The following is a 17541-nucleotide window of genomic DNA, read 5'->3' as shown; positions in this document are numbered from 1 at the left end:
TCTATTTTCTTCTATCGATTTTTTACCTCTGCTGGTCACTGCCTATTTGTAGGAGGGAGTGGAGCTCCCTCCTTTACGTCCCTCCATGGAGAACAATTCTGAAAACCTGTAACCCTAGCTCAAAAATAACCTCCGCCGATATCGTCTCCAAAATCCCTATGGAGACATCGTTAATGAAATCTACACACACACACACACACACACACACACACACATATAGATGTGCATAACACAGAATTTACTTATTTAAGGATGTAGTGGTTATGTACATGCCAATTATTTAACAATGATATTTGTGGCAGGTCGAACCGGAAGGAGGATTCGTGGTCGAACCCCTGCGCATACTCGATCAAAGAGAAGTAACATTGTGGAACGAGCTATCATCCAGGCTAAAGTGCAATGGAAGCACTTCAACTCGAAGGAAGCCACTTTGGAAGATAAAGACTTCATGTAAGAGCTGTATATGGAATTATTCCAGGAACATATGGAAGAATGAACACCGGGGATGGTGTTTCGCTAAGAGGGGGAAGATGTGAATTCCAGGACTTTAAGTTCCTTTTACTTTCATGTTTTTAATTTTACAGTGAGAAAACAAATTCTTGTTTTTACTTTTGAGAAATGGACAATAAATGGATTTAGTGATAAAAATAGTTTAATTTAATAAAATAAAAGTTATAGAAGATATGATATGGTTCCATGGGAATTTTAAAAGAATTACTGATGAACCTGAGTAACTCTCTTTTACCCAACAATTATCAGTTATCAGTTATTAGTTAAAGAAACAGTTAGACCTCCTCTTCTCTTCTCTTACATAAGGGAAAGGAGAATGAGGGAAGGGGGCTGGATTTTTCTAGAAAAGAAAAGAGAGGAATTCCTTAAGCTGAACGAGGTTTCAGTGGGAACAATTCTTGAAGAGACTTCCTAGGAGGAAGTAGAAACCATTGCTGGCTAGACCTGGAGTCTTGAGGCCAAAGCAAGAGAAACCGCTACATTAAAGATAATTGATTGTTGGGAAAAGAGGAGCTTGGCAGAAGAATACTTGGACGTGATTTCCAGATTCTCATTGGAATGGTGGAGAGGTTCATTGATCGTAATTTAGTGTTGCATTGGCAGATAATTGAAATTGGTTAATTATGTTATGATTATTCTGATTAAATGCTAATCTAGGCATAATATGGAAGTAGGAAATAAACATTATGATATTGGATTTTGTGTTTTCTTTAATTTTGTGTCAGTTAGAAAAAGAATGTAAAAATGTAGAAGTAAGTTAATTTAGGTGTGCAAGTAATAAGTTGTTAGGAGAATGTACGTATTACAGTATGTGTAGGCTAAATGTACAAAAACTATACCATGCTTCTTGAATGCATTAGTTCGTCTACCTAGATTCAAGAATCTGGGCAAGGGTTGGATTGTGCATCCATTTCCTATAATAGTCTTTTTAAAGGAGAAACAAACCAGAATATGCAACAGTGTATGAAAAGAGTAGAGAAGTGATTAAAAAGAAGAATGAAACTAACGAATATGAGATAGAATATTTCTTCTTGTATATGACTTGAAAGGAAAAGACAAACAGATGATAATTCATACTTATTCAGGATTAATATTGACAAGCAAACCAGACTAGTTATATCAATGGTAAATTCAAGATATATTCTTTTAATTGTGAAACTAATCCGACATACCAATAACCATACGAATGGAATGCACATAAAGTTATCAACGCATTAGACATTTGAAGAAACATATGCATATATATATGGTTATATTCACCCTGAAACAGTTGAAAAAAAACCTTCAGTGTTAATCGGGGAAAACTCAAACAGATTAGCAACCATAACCCTCTTCTGGAATGTAAAATAAATAATACAATATCTACAATGCAGATGCAGAAAAACCCAAATGAGAGGGCTTCTATTAAAGATAAAATAACACTTTAACAGTTAAATTAACTTTAGATTTCTTTAGAAGGAAGTCCTGGGAAGGACGCCAAGAACGACGTTCTGAAAGTGGAATAACCAAGTTGAAGAATCGAAACGAGGTTCCAATCACATAGAATAAATTATTCACAAAAAGTTTAGGAGTAATATTACCTAATAGATTAATCATTATATCAAAAATAATAACTATTAAATGGTTATGTTGTCGATTCATTCACGCTGATAATCTCACAAAAAATGAGAACCCTGAAATTACAAACATCAACATGCCGAAATGTCCTAACTGAAATTGGCTTAGGGAGCCGTAACAAGAAGTAACATAATCTATGTACATCGCTTAACAAAACATGGATAGTAACCAAAATGAGGGAAAACCCCCAGAAGAAGAAACCCTCATTTAAGGCAAGTAGGATCGACAACATCGTTTAAGGAAAGACCTACATACTCAAGGGTTTTGTGTTGGAAGAAACCAGGCTGTGCAAAGGTCTGGTAACCGCACCCATCCTCTGCTCAGATAAACCTACACCATAAGCATGGCGGTTAAAAGATTTCATTCAGTTAATAATCCAAATAAAAGAGGGTAACACAATTGCATAGCCAAACCTGCACTATAATGGTAAGAGGTGAACCCTTATTCACTTACCTAAGGGAAAGAAGGTGTTATAGATGATTTCTTTGACATAGGCTGTAGAAACCATTGCGGAGGCAACACCTACAGAAACCAAGCCAACATCAACACCCTACCAATGCGAGAATGATTAAACCAATGAGGTAAGAATTAACATAGAACAAAGAGCGAAGATAAACACCCAAATTCAAAATCAGAGTAAGGATTTACCTGATAAGAACAAATGGATTTGGAACGACAATATGTAGCCCAAATGCAAGCCTGTTTGTAAATAGGAACACAATGCAAGCCCTTCACATTGCATAGAAGATGGGAGAAGACACAATGCATAAGAACTTCATCACAGAGACCAGAACATAGCTTCTAGAGCCATACCTAGCAGAATGAGCTCATAAACCAAATGAGCGCCAAGCCGTAAGGGTTTACCCTCGAAGTTTGGAAAGGCATCGAATTCTTCGCCTTCCTCGAGCTATACTCCAAACAACAGGTGGCACACGATAAAAATGAGTTATGAAAGCTAGCGGCCATCCAACCATGCACAAACCGGATAAGGCCGTGGAATGTCAACACAACACAATGTGAGATCCGGGCAATCAACCATGTAATACACTCTTGTACAACCCTGTCAGTCGTGTATTATAGTGGGTATGAGAACATTAATCGACATAGCTGGAATCTGAGCCCTTTAATTGTGTGGTACCATGTGTCCATGTGTACATTATAATGCATTAACACCATATGTTGTGATATCATTAATAATTAGTCACCATCATAAAGTTTTTTTTTATATATGGTATAATGTAGAATAGTAATTATAATTAGGTGTTACAATATTGGCTGTATTTTTTGTTTGAGACGACATATAAATGTTAACTTTTATGTTAAATGTTAAACATTTACACCTACACATCTACCTTTATAGTGGTTGTAGAGTTCCTCTTGGCATAATTATTTACATTTATATAATTTAAAATAATATTAGTATAATGATTTTTATGGTTTTGAGTGTGGACTATGTCCTAAGTCTACTTGGCTAAGAGATCGTTTTCCTTGGACATAGAGAAATCGGTTAATAGCCCAATACCCAGAGGTATTTGTCATGAGTGAAAGCCTGCCCTTTACAAACCACTAGATGGTAGTACTAGCTGGCGTGGTTTTCCTTTAATAACAGTGATGAGTTAGCTTGCATTCAGAGATTAGAGCCAGTAATGGTTGCCCTCACCTTTTGTTTGACAACTAAATTATGATAAATTTTCTCATTGTAAGAAAAAAAACAAAACACTTTTTAAAATTTAAACGTTATATTTTACCTTTTTAATTTTTTAAAAATAATTGATTTTAATTTCTTTTAATTTAAATTATATTTATGTAACACCCCCAAGTTGCATAAAGTTCCATGAAGATTATTATGTTTGTTTCTACTAAAAATATATTTTAAATGTTATTAAATTTGATAAATAATAGGAAATATTATTGGAAAAAGTCAAGAAACACATGTGGTAATTACCTAAATTATAGTTGGTAATATTTTAAATAAAACTGTTTGTTCATTTAAAATAAAAGTTGCCAAGAAGTAGTTATCCTCTGCCTGAGAGAGGTAATATAGAGAGGGGCAAGAAGCAGAAAAGGCTCCTAGAGGTGGGTAGAATAAACCAATGGGAGAAACTTGCTCAATACAATGAACAAAGAGTACAATTGGAGGTTGGACCATAGTCCTGAGTCCTTAGTACAGACTGTAACTAGACAAGATCTAGCATTGAAAAGATTGAAGGTGCTCAGGGGAGAGTCTGGACGTGATTGCCAGACTCGCGGCTGGGAGGAGAGACCTTTTGGAAAACATTGTTTTTACAAGTTAACGGTCAAACTGAGGTAGCAAGTTTCATAATAGACTTAATGTCAAATCATAAATAGTATTATATGCAGTAGTCATTAATATCTGTTTACCAGGTTAATTAGAAAACAGAACAAGAAGCTATCAAAAGTATCACTGTCAAACTGTAATTATAACTTTCATAGTAACTACTAATGTATATGCAATCAATTACTTATACTAGATTGTAGCTATTAACATGGAATGCACAGGAAAGTGATTACAATCATGAACTATCTTATCAAATAGTTTGCATGTTTCAGGAAAGTCCCTAGAATACACACCCTCTGTTAGCGGTCACAAGATTAAATTAACATAGAACATAAACTATCATCTAGAATAGAATTAGGAAAAGTTTGGATTTTGTCAAAATCTCTGAATATGCTAAACAATCATAACTGTAATTTCAGAAGAATCCTGAAGGTAAAATCGTGATGCAATATATATATATATATATATATATATATATACATATATTCTTTATTTTAACCATGGAATGCACAGAAAGCAGAAGCATAGCTATCATAAGCCAATCGAAATTCATAGCCTCAAGAATGTTCTAAACGTATGTATATCAAAAGATCGAAAACTAGCAGTAAGATATGAAACCCAATTATAGTACTACTACAGTATAATCCAATTATTCACATTTAGAAGAAATTACGTGCAAGATCATATGGCCAAACTGCTTACAAACTTCATATAAATATAATTAATTCGGTTCGGTGAATGAAAATACAATAACGAGTATTGAGATAAACCTCAAACCGCCGAGAAATAGTACTGCCCTTAGGGTTTAAAATTCAGTTTTACATACAGAACCCTAACATGATTAACCACACAAAAGTCCGTTAAACATTCTTTACAGTTATAGTCCATCGGAACCAAACCATTACATTCAACCAAAAATGTAGACTGTCACGAGGGACCTTGACCAGACTTGCAACTCCTTCATTCATGAATAAAAAGAAAACTGACCTTTGTAAATTTTATGACAGAGTCTAGCTCCAACCTGAAACGTTGAGGTCACAATGTAAGAGTCTGGGTACTTAAAAGCCGAAGGATCGAATTCAATAACTGCCAGAGTATTGCATACCTACAAGCCAATAGAACGTAAGATTAGGCCGGTCTGTAGGGTTAAAATCGGTGGATCATCTCTAATAACCTAGATAACAAAAGATATAGAAATAGGTTTACCTGAGATAGAAGCACACTTTCAGTAAAGTCACCCACTTGCAAAGGAAATGAGAGCTCTGTGTTAGCAACCAGAAGGCCAATCCAAGAGGAGCGTAAACCTTAGAATGGGCATGAAATGAGGGCAACCAATCAGACATTTATCAGATGTTAACAAATTAACACAGGTAGATGAGATGGGGGGTCTGTTGACTTTGTCCATCCTTGGAATCGTGCCAGTCAACTCTGTATAGCGGCAAAAAAACCAAACCCTCATTTCGTTCCTATTTATAATCAGTGATTCCCAAGGAGTGAACCTTGAGCAAACAAGACTTTCGAGACAATATAGAAAGAGTTACCTTGCTGGGTATGATAGACAAACCCTCCCACCCTTAATTCTGGTGGAGTGCCATTGGTAGAGCTTCACCAAAAGCCACAACCGAAAACCTTGCAGAGCAGCGCGAAGCCGGAGTAAGCCTAAAACAATGAGGAGAGCCAGCGCTGGTGTGGGCAAGTGGTTAGGGTAATTCGCAAACCCATATTGGCCGTTGTATCGAGGACAATAGATCGAGGGTGGAGATCACAATAGATGGTGGGCACACAACTCGGTCTTGGCCCTCGGCATGTACAAGAACCGCGTGGAGGCACAGACCATGGCCAGCACAACATGACCACGTGTAAAGCCATGTGCACGCAGACCTGCAATGGTGGTAACCTTTAATTACATTCAATGGTAATTACAACAAGAATATGGCATATCCCTCGAGATTACAAGCCATTAAACATATGAAATATTGTATGTATGCAAAATTATTAATGAACAGATTGAGGATAGTGCGAAGCATAAAGAATTTTTTTTTTTACTATTTATATTTTGGTTTTTGTAAAGTTTTGATGTTACAAATGGTATGAGAAGCAAGTCTGTACACCGAGGCCCTTTGGGAGAAGCTATGTACATGAACTGTGTGCTTGAATTTTTGATTAAAAACTTTTAATTAAAACTACTTATGTGTGAATATAGATGAGAGGCAAAAAAAAAATCACTGCAGCAAAAAGTACAATAAGTGCAACATGCAAAGGAACTTAGGACCACCTGAATCCCCCAGGGCATCCTATGTAAATGCTAACCCAGATATTTGGATTCAGCTGGGTGAGGAATCCCGACAAGCTAATGCAGTATTACTCGAAACAGTGCAACAGTTGCATGCGGAAATGACTAGCTTGAGAACATATAGTGAACGCTTGTGTGTAGAACAAGAAAGAATCTTAAGGAGTTTGTCCAACCAAAAAAATCATTACCATCTATACCCCAGCGTAGAGAATTGGGAAAAGACCCTGAGCACTCAGCATAGGGAAGAAAACAATGAATTTTCCAAAAGAAATAGAGAGGAGGATGAGGGGCACTTAGACAATGTATCTGACCAGCGGAAAACTAAGAAACAAAAGTCAGAACAACAAACTGAATTACAAGGAGAGTTTAAAAAAATTAAGCCTTCCCTTTTTGAGGGAGAATATGAAGAAGTTGCGGAAGACTGGTTAACCAATATGGGGAAATACTTCTAGATTTATGAATATACTGAAAAACTGAAGGCATGATTGGAACTTTATCAGCTGAGGGGGAAAGCGACTCTCTGGTGGGAAGAAATTAAGACAATAAAGAAACTGATGAAGAACAGGTCACATGGAATGAATTTCAAAAACATTTCAAAGATAAATACCTAAATGAACGCTATTATGACGAGAAAGCAAAGGAATTCCATGAGCTAAGATTCGGAACCTTAACTATGGATGAATACGTGACCAGATTTACATCCTTACTCCACTACGTGCCTTATATGCAAGAAGAGAAGGCCAAAATGCAGCGTTTTATTAGTAGCTTACCAAACTTTATGAAGGAGAAACTATAATTTGACTACCCTAGGACAATGGATGATGCTGTGAGGAAGGCCCGCATTTTCTATCAACAAATGAAATAAAGGAATGAAGGGCCAAAAGGGGGATCAAGTAAGAAGGGTAGAAATCTGATCCCAAGCAGACACCCAAATTTTTTTAATCATAATAATACACAGTGAAAGGCGTTCAACAGGTTTTCAGCCATAAATCCACCCAGAACTGCATATTCTGATAATATGCCAGTTGAAGGGGTCACAAAATATGCCAATGATCAGTAATCAAAACCGCCACTACAGTTCTGGGGTTGTGGAGAACCCCATTATTACAAAAATTGTCCACAAAGAGCTAGAACAAAGCAATTATCAAACATGCAAGAAGCATCCACATTTGGTGAAGTGGAAAGGAGCATAGCGAGAATTAATGTTGCCTTGGACGATCATCAGGCCGAATTATAGCCCACAATGATCGAACGTGAAGGTATGATTGTTAAGCAACCTGTTTCTGTTTTATTTGACCTAGGTGCTATCTTAAGCTATGTCAGTCCTAAACTGGTTGAAAAATGTCAGTTAGTAAGCAGAAATTTTTCAAGACCTTGGCTAGTACAACTAGCCACTGGCACAAAGAGGAAAGTTAATGCTAAGACATAACGTTGTCCCATAACCATTTTTGGGCAACCTATTTATGTTGATTTTAATATATTACCCTTGGGCTCTTATGACATACTAATCGGGATGGACTAGTTGGAAAAATGTTGGTCTCTGGTAGACTGTAAATAGAAAATTGTAAGTTTTGTTTCAGAATCAAGTCAACGAAGGGAATTACAAGGAATAAAATCCAGCACCAAGCTCCGCCCTATTACTACCAACCAATTGGGAAAATTCATTAGGAAAGGATGTCAAATTTACGCCATGTAGGTGGGGTTTACAAACTCTAAAAATAAAATGACCTCGCTAGAGAATATTCTTGTAACTTAGGATTTTGTAGATGTATTTCCGGAAAATATTCCTAGCTTACCACCCAAGCGAGATATTGACTTCACCATTGAGTTAATTTCGGGTGCAACGCCCATATCCAGAGCTCCTTATCGCATGAGCATACCTGAATTGATAGAGCTCAAAATGCAGTTACAAGAACTTCTGGATTAAATATCTATTCACCCCTACGTGTTCCGTTGGGGAGCTCTTGTATTATTGGTATGGAAAAAGGATGGAACCCTCAAATTGTGCATCAATTATCGACAATTGAACAAGCTAACTATAAAAAATAAGTATCATTTACCATGCATTGATGATATATTTGATTAGGTACAAGGAGCTAAGGTATTCTCGAAAATTGATCTGAGGTTCGGGTACCACCAGATAAGAATAAAAGATGAAGACATTTACAAAACAACTTTTCGTACTCGTTATGGTCATTACGATTTTGTGGTATTTCCGTTTGGCCTCACAAACACTCCAGCTACCTTTATGAGTCTAATGCATGGTATTTTCTAGCCTTACCTGGATAAGTTTGTGTTGATTTTCATAGATGATATATTAATATATTCGAAGAATCAAGAGGAACACAAAGAACACTTGAGAATAGTGCTACATAAATTAAGGGAAAACCAGTTGTATGCCAAGTTCAGCAAGTGTGAATTCTTCCAGGATCAAATTCAGTATTTCGTTCACATCATATCCATAGAAGGCATTGTAGTAGACCCATAAAAGATAAAAAAAAACATGGAATGTACAGCCCTTAAGAATGTCACTAATATCAGATCATTCTTGGGATTAGCTGGATAGTATCGTAGATTCATTGAGGGGCTTTCGAATATCGCTTTTCCAATGACATCTTTGCAGAAAGAGGGGCGTGATTTCCAATGGACAACAGCTTGTCAACAAAGCTTTGAAAAGTTAAAACATTTGCTTACTACTGTACCAGTATTAAAAGTAGTAGATCTGGAAAAGTCCTTCATAGTTTACACGGATGCAAGCAAGGAAGGTGTTGGTGGGGTGTTGACACAGGAGGGTAAAGTGATTGCTAATGAATCTCGAAAGTTGAAGGAGTACGAGCAACAATATTCAGCTTATCACCTTGAATTGACAACAATTGTACATGCACTCAAAATGTGCAGGCATTACCTTTTGGGGAAGAAATTTTTGCTACTAACTGATCATAGTAGCCTTACCAATTTCTTCAACCAATCTAGCCTAAACGCCACACAGACTAGATGGACGACTTTCTTAAGAAAATTCAACTTTTAAATGAAACATTTAAAGGGGAAAGAAAAACGCGTGGCCGACGCATTAAGAAAAAAATTACACTGTATCTATGAGATCTGAATGAGGCAAGCAACCTCAAATATTCCTGAAATAATAAAGGAGGTAGATAATAGGGATCTAGAATATACTTTCCTTTGGCAATGAACAAAAGAAGCCTTATGGAAAAAGCAAAAATCAGAACTTGAAATAAATTCCGATAATATTCTTACTCTTAAAAACATAATTTATATTCCAAATCAGACCTTGATTAAACTGTTAATTTTGGATTAGTTTCATAAGAAACCTTGTGCTGGTCACCCAGGCTATCAGAAAATGTTTTCAACTATTAAGAAGGGGTATTTTTGGCCTGGATTGGGGAAGGATATTGCAGAATACTTATCCAAATGTTTAGAGTGTCAACTAGTTAAAATGGAACACCAGCATCCAGCTAGATTGTTACAGCCATTACCCATTCTGGAATAGAAATGGGAGACTATATCCTTAAATTTCATTACTAGTTTTCCCCACACAAGGAAGAAGCATGATTCTATTATGGTTGAGGTAGACAAGTTGAGTAAAACAACCCACTTCATACCTATGAAATCCACTTTTAAAACAGTAGAAATTGCAAAAATATTTATGGAGGTATTTTGCTTGCATGGGATACCCAAGGTAGTGATTTCGGATATAGATGTAAAATTCACATCCACCTTCTGGAAGACTCTTTTTGTAGGACTAGGTACTCAAGTCCAATTTAGTAATGCCTACCACCCTCAAACAAATGGGCAGACTGAATGAGTAAATCAGGGGTTAGAAGACATGTTACACATGTTTGTGATGCAATAACCACATAAGTGGGAGGATTACCTCCATCTAGTGGAATTTGCATATAACACGGACATCAAAAATCACTATGCATGAGACCTTTTGAGGTGTTGTATGGAAGGAAGTGCTGAGTACTCATAGATTGGAATAACCTAGTAAATAAGCTAGCACTATGTCCTGACATGCTAGCAAAAATGGAGGAGGTTGTTAAGAAAGTCCGACAAAATCTAAGGGCAACTCAAGATAGATAGAAGATTTATGTGGATAAAAAAGGAACTTATAGGGAATTTCAACCAGGGGATCATGTCTACCTGAGGGTGAAGCCTCAGAAAAGTTCTTTGCAGTGGTGGGGTTGTGCCAAATTAGCGCCCCGGTACTGCGAAGCCTTTCAGGTCTTAGAAAGAATTATACCGGTGGCCTATAATCTTGTGCTACTAAGTCACATTCGGGTCCACAATGTATTTCATGTATTCTTACTAAAGAAATATGTGTATAACCCTCAACACATTATTGACTGGGGTAATATTCAGGTAAAGTGGTTAAGGGATAAAGACTGGACATATATATGTGTACATTTTATTTTTTTTATTTCTTTGGTGCAGGTCGAACCGAAAGGAGAGTTCCTGATTGAACCTCTTCGTATTCTCGATTGGCAGGAAACCAACTTGTAGAAGCGAGCCATCACCTAGGTTAAAGTGCAATGGAAGCACTTTAGCCAAGAAGAGGCTACTTGGGAAGAGGAGGAATTCATGCAAAAGGCCTATCCCGCATTATTTCCTGAAGAGGAAGAGAACACTAGGGACGGTGTTCCGCACGAGGGGGGAAGATGTAACACCCCCAAGTTGCATAAAGTTCCATGAAGATTATTATGTTTGTTTTTACTAAAAAGATATTTTAAATGTTATTAAATTTAATAAAGAATAGGAACTATAATTGGAAAAATCCAAGAAACACGTGTGGTAATTACCTAAATTATAGGTGGTAATATTTTAAATAAAACTGTTTTTTCATTTAAAAGAAAAATTGTCAAGAAGTATTTACCCTCTGCCTAAGAGAGGTAATATAGAGAGGGGCAAGGAGAAGAAAAGGCTCCTAGAGCTGGGTGGAATAAACCAGTGGGAGAAACATGCTCAATACAATAAGCAAAGAGTACAATTGGAGGCTGGACCGTAGTCATGAGGCCTTAGTACAGACTGTAACTGGACTAGATCCAACATTGAAAAGATTGAAGGTTCTCGGGGGAGAGTCTGGACGTGATTGCCAGGCTCGCGACTGGGAAGAGAGACCTTTCGGAAAACATTGTTTTTATAGGTTAACGATCAAACTGAGGTAGAAATTTTCATAATAGACTTAATGTTGAATCATAAGTAGTATTATATGCAGTAGTCATTAATATCTGTTTACTAGGTTAATTAGAAAACAGAACAAGAAGTTATCAAACGTATCACTTTCAAACTGTAATTATAACTTTCACAGTAACTACTAATGTACATGCAATCAATTACTTATACTAGACTGTAGCTATTAACATCGAATGCACAAGAAAGTGATTATAATCATAAACTATCTTATCAAACAGTTTGCATGTTTCGGGAAAGTCCCTAGAATACAGACCCTCTGTTAGCGGTCACAAGATTAAATTAACATGGAACAGAAACTATCATCTGGAACAGAGTTAGGAAAAGTTCGGATTCTTTCAAAATCTCTGAATATGCTAAACAATCATAACTGTAATTTCAGAAGATTCCTGAAGTTAAAATCATGATGCAATATTCTTTATTTTAGCCATTGAACCCACAGAAAGCCGAAGCATAGTTATCGCAAGCCAATCGAAATTCATAGCCTCAAGAATGTTCTAAACATATGTATATCGAAAGATTGAAAACCAGTAGTAAGATACAAAACCCCATTATAGTATTGCTACAGTATAACCCAGTTATTCACATTTAGAAGAAATTACGCGCAAGATCAGGCGACCAAACTGCTTACAAACTTCATATAAATATAATTAATTTAGTTTGGTGAATGGAAATACAATAACAAGTACTGAGATAAACCTCAAAACGTCGAGCAATAGTACCGCCCTTAGGGTTTAAAATTCATTTTTACATACAGAACCCTAACATGATTAACCACACAAAAGTCTGTTAAACATTCTTTACAGTTATAGTCCATCGGAACTAGACCAGTACATTCAACCAAAACGCAGACTGTCGCGAGAGACTATGACCAGACATGTAACTCCTTCATTCACGAATAAAAAGAAAACCGACCTTTTTAAATCTAATGACAGAGTCTAGCTCCAACTTGAAACGCCGAGGTCACAATGTAAGAGTCTGGGTACTTAAAAGCTGAAGGATCGAATTCAATAATCATTGGAGCATTGCATACCTGCAAGCCAACAAAAGGTAAAATTAGGCCGACCTGTAGGGTTAAAACTGACGGATCATCTCTAATAACCTAGATAAAAAAAGATATAGAAATAGGTTTACCTGAGATAGAAGCACGCTTTCGGTAAAGTTGCCCACCTGCAAAGGAAATGAGAGCTCTGTGTTAGCAATTGGAAGGCCAATCTAGGAGGAGTGTAAACCTTAGAATGGGCATGAAACGAGGGAAACCAATCAAACATTCACCAGATGTTAACAGCTTACCAAAGGAAGATGAGATGGGGGGTCTGTCGACTTCGTCCATCCTTGGAATCATTCTAGTCATCTCTGTACAGCGGGAAAAAAAAAACCAAACCCTCATTTCTTTCCTATTTATAATCAATTATTCCCAAGGAGTGAACCTTGAACAAACAAGACTTTCGAGACAGTAGAGAAAGAGTTACCTTGCTTGCTATGACGGACAAACCCTCCTTCCCTCAATCCTGGCGGAGCGCCATTGGTAGAGCTTCGCCAAAATCCACAATTGAAAAGCTTGCAGAGCAGTGCGAAGCCGGAGTAAGCCTGAAACAATGAGGAGAGCCAGCACCAGTGCGGGCAAGTGGTTAGGGTAATTCAAAAATCCATCTCTGCCATGGATCAAGGATCATAGATCGAGGGTGGAGATCACAACAGATGGCGAGCGCACAACTTGGTCCTAGCCCTCGGCATGTACAAGAACCGCATGGAGGCATAGACCATGGACAACACAACATGACCATGTGTAAAGCCATGTGCACATAGACCTTCCGTGATGGTAAGCTTTAATTACATTCAATGATAATTACAGCAGGCAGATGGCATATCCCTCAAGGTTTCAAGCCATTAAACATATGAAATATTGTATGTATGCAAAATTATTAATAAACAGATTAAGGATGGTGCAAAGCATAAAGAATTTTTTTTTTACTATGTATATTTCGATTTTCGGTTTTTGTAAAATTTTGATATTACAATTTATAATATATAAATTGAATTATAAATATAAACACCAAACATTTTACTTTTTTATATAGATATTATTTATTTATTAAATATAAATTGCATGTTTAATATAAATAAATATTATTTATTAAATATAATCACTATAAGAATTTGAGAAAACTAAAATTTCAACTCTATTTTTTATTCTTATTTTTTAAATAGGATTACAATCAAAGCTGATTCTTTATTTTTTAAATATGGATTACGATGAAAGCTTTGAAAAGTGAAGCAAATTTATTTTTTAGTAAATTTTTAAAGTCAAAACTCATGCTTTATTACTAATCAATACATTTAAGTTCTGAGGTAGGGCTGTTATAAACTATACCATGTTTTCTAATTTATATATTTTACTAAAATTATTAAATTATTAAGGTTTATGGTGGGATATCAATAATATTTTGAATAATTATAATATTTTTTTAAGATTGATCATAGAAATTATAATTTTATATAAGTATTTGTAATGGATATTGATTTCTTTTAATATTTATAAATCAATTATATTTATTTTGTTGCTTTGTGGACTTTAGAAAGGCTTTCGATACAGTTCCTAGATACAACCTTTGGAATAGATTAGAAGAGCTAAAGGTTCCTCTCGAGTTGAGAGCTGCTGCTATAAGGTTATACGAGAATGTAATTGCCAAGCTAAAGAGCAATGAAGGGTGGTCGAAAGATATTAAGTGTAACATCGGAGTTAAACAAGGTTGCCCCCTCTCCCCTACCCTATTTGGCATTTACATCGATAAGCTCGAAGGCTATTTAGAGGAAGCAGGATGTGATGGCACGATCTTAGCTGGGATAGTCGTCATCCTTCTTCTTTATGCTGACGATATTGTTCTTTTGGCAAGGTGCCCATCTGATCTTAATAAGCAACTCAGGCTTCTTAAGGATTTCTACTCTACCATGGGTATGACTGTTAACACTGACAAAACAAAAGTTATGATTATCAAATCCAAGAAGGACACTTACGCTAATTTTATGTATGACAATAATAACTTGGAGGAAGTGTATTCTTACAAGTACCTAGCAATTGATATTCATCACAAGCTCAACTGGAACCATAGCATTGAGAAAAGGATTAACGGGGGGTGGAAAGCTTACTTTGGTCTTGAAAATAATTGTAAAATAGCAAACCTTGTAATGTGGGATAAAAAGAAGTTTCCTCTTTGAAACTTTAGTCACTCCTGTTATTTTATATGGCTGTGAGGTTTGGGGTTGCAGCATCTCTAGAGAATCATGGAGAAAGATTGAGCACATCCAGAAGCGTTTTATAACTTATAACCTGAAAATTAAAAGTAATACACCCTATCCTATTCTCCTTATAGAAGCAGGTCTTTCCCCTATTGAGAGCCTAGCTATGCTTAGGTTTCTGTTGTACAAGCACAAAATCAGTAACATAGACGATCATAGACTTCCTAAGCTAGCTTTAAATTCTAGCCAAAACCACCTAAGGCTCAATCGAGGGTGGCATAAAGACACAAGGGCCTGGTTAAACTATTGGGAGATCAACGAAAATGATGCATTGCAAAACATAAATAACATTAAAGATATTGTTACTTCTAAGTTCAAAGAAAAAATGTGGTGTGAGAAAGACTTAGCAGCTAAAAGAAAATTAAGTTATTATAAGAAGGTCATCAACCCCACCCTAGAAGATCAAAAGTATCTCTCTATTTTAACTAGCTCAAAGAAGAAAATTAATATAGCAAAGATTAGAACGAATTCTCATGAGCTCCATAGTGAAATAGGTCGTTGGGCAGTTCCTAAAACGCCATGGACGGAAAGGATCTGCCATATATGTGAGAATAGGAACATCGAGGATGAAAACCACTTCCTCTTAGAGTGCCCCGCGTATAACCACATTAGATCTCAGTTTCACAATCTTTGTTACAATACTGACCTTCCTAGCCTTTTACAATGTCAAAATTATAGTGAGCTCGAGAGGCTTCTCTCCAAGCTTTTTGAGCATAGGAATAAAATCTTAAATCAAAATAGATAATTTGTTTATTTAGGTCCGATAGACCATTATTTGGTCTTAGCGGACGTTAACCATCATCATCATCATCATCATCATCATATATATATATATATATATATATATATATATGATGTGAAAGATATGAGATTTTATAAATGTATTTGGTTTCCTTTGTGTTAATTATTATATTAAAGTTTTAAATATAGTTAACATCACTCACCAATTTATATTGTAAATATTAAGTTAGGTGTTCCAATTTATTTATTTTTGGACGTGATTTTTTTCAATTACAAGTATTTAAATTTTATTATATTTTATAAATGTTATTATCTGTTTATTATGATTTTGGAGAGTGTGTTGGAAATAATACTGAGAGGGGGGGTGAATCAGTATTATCAGATCAATCAAACTTTTTCAATGCTCAGAAACATATACGCTACTTCAGTTAGGTGAACCAGCGTGTACACGCTACTATGACTAAATAAAACAGCGTATAAGAAGAAAACTCATAATTTAGTTAGCTTATTCTTCAGTTAAGTTCTTCAGGACATTATTCACCACATTAATAGTAAACAGGTGCAGTATAACAGAACAGATCAAAAGCCACACACATGAACACCAAGATGTAAGGTGGAAACCCAATGTGGGTGAAAACCACCTGCTGCAAGTTGTCTCTATCTTTCTTTAATATGAAACTTCAGTTTACAATCTTTTGTACTGGTGCAGCCTTGTACCAGTACGCAGGCTACAACCTGCAGAAGGCTACAACCTTCTCTCGTTCTCCAAACTTCCTTGGAAGGGAGCTCCAACCCCCTTTGCTCTTGTACTAGCCAAGATACTAGTACGTAGGTGCTGACCTACAATCTTCTTTCCTTCAGGTACCACCTTTCATACATTTTCAGACTGGATATTCCTGAAACACAACATTACAATCTGTGGACCCCAATTCATTCAATTTTCACAACAGATCATTGAAGCATAAAACAACCAAACTTTGAATCACTGAACCACTGAACCCTGTCAATCACCAGTTACCAGAACACAGAGCAGACTACAGAACTCTGCAATAACAGTCAGACCCCACTGTAAACCCAAAATCAAGCTTCAAAAGATATACGCTACTTCAATGAGCAAAACCCGCGTATACACGCGCTTTTACCGAAGCCAACCTGCGTACAGATCTAAAAATAAACTTTCTCAATTTGCAGCTGTACCAGACATCAGTTAGACTCAGAACATAACATTGCGACAATATGCAGATCTAGAAATACGCATAATCAACCATATCATGATAGTGCATTTCAAACCATTAGATCCCAATCTATCCTTAGATCTAGTCTTCCATCAATCGATGTGATCTCTCCTTGGCTTAGATCAAGCAACCCAGAACCTGCATATCAGATCTCTTTCTCTCTTAGATATTCAAGCCTTGTCGAAAGATGATTTTGCCTAATGATCTTCTTCTCCTTATATAGCCTTAGGCCTTGCTCAATACCAAGAGCCAAAACCATAGTAACACAATACCATCAACTTCAAAACTAGGGATCGACACGCCCGTCGAGACACAATGGTCCGAAATCATAGGCACAA

The sequence above is a fragment of the Pinus tabuliformis genome, chromosome 2_2 (assembly GCF_031772625.1).
Source record: "Pinus tabuliformis cultivar Carrire ecotype Pingquan chromosome 2_2, CPIR1, whole genome shotgun sequence".
NCBI lineage: Eukaryota > Viridiplantae > Streptophyta > Pinopsida > Pinales > Pinaceae > Pinus > Pinus tabuliformis.
The sequence above is the reverse complement of the archived record's forward strand: the minus strand, read 5'-3'. Positions refer to the sequence as shown.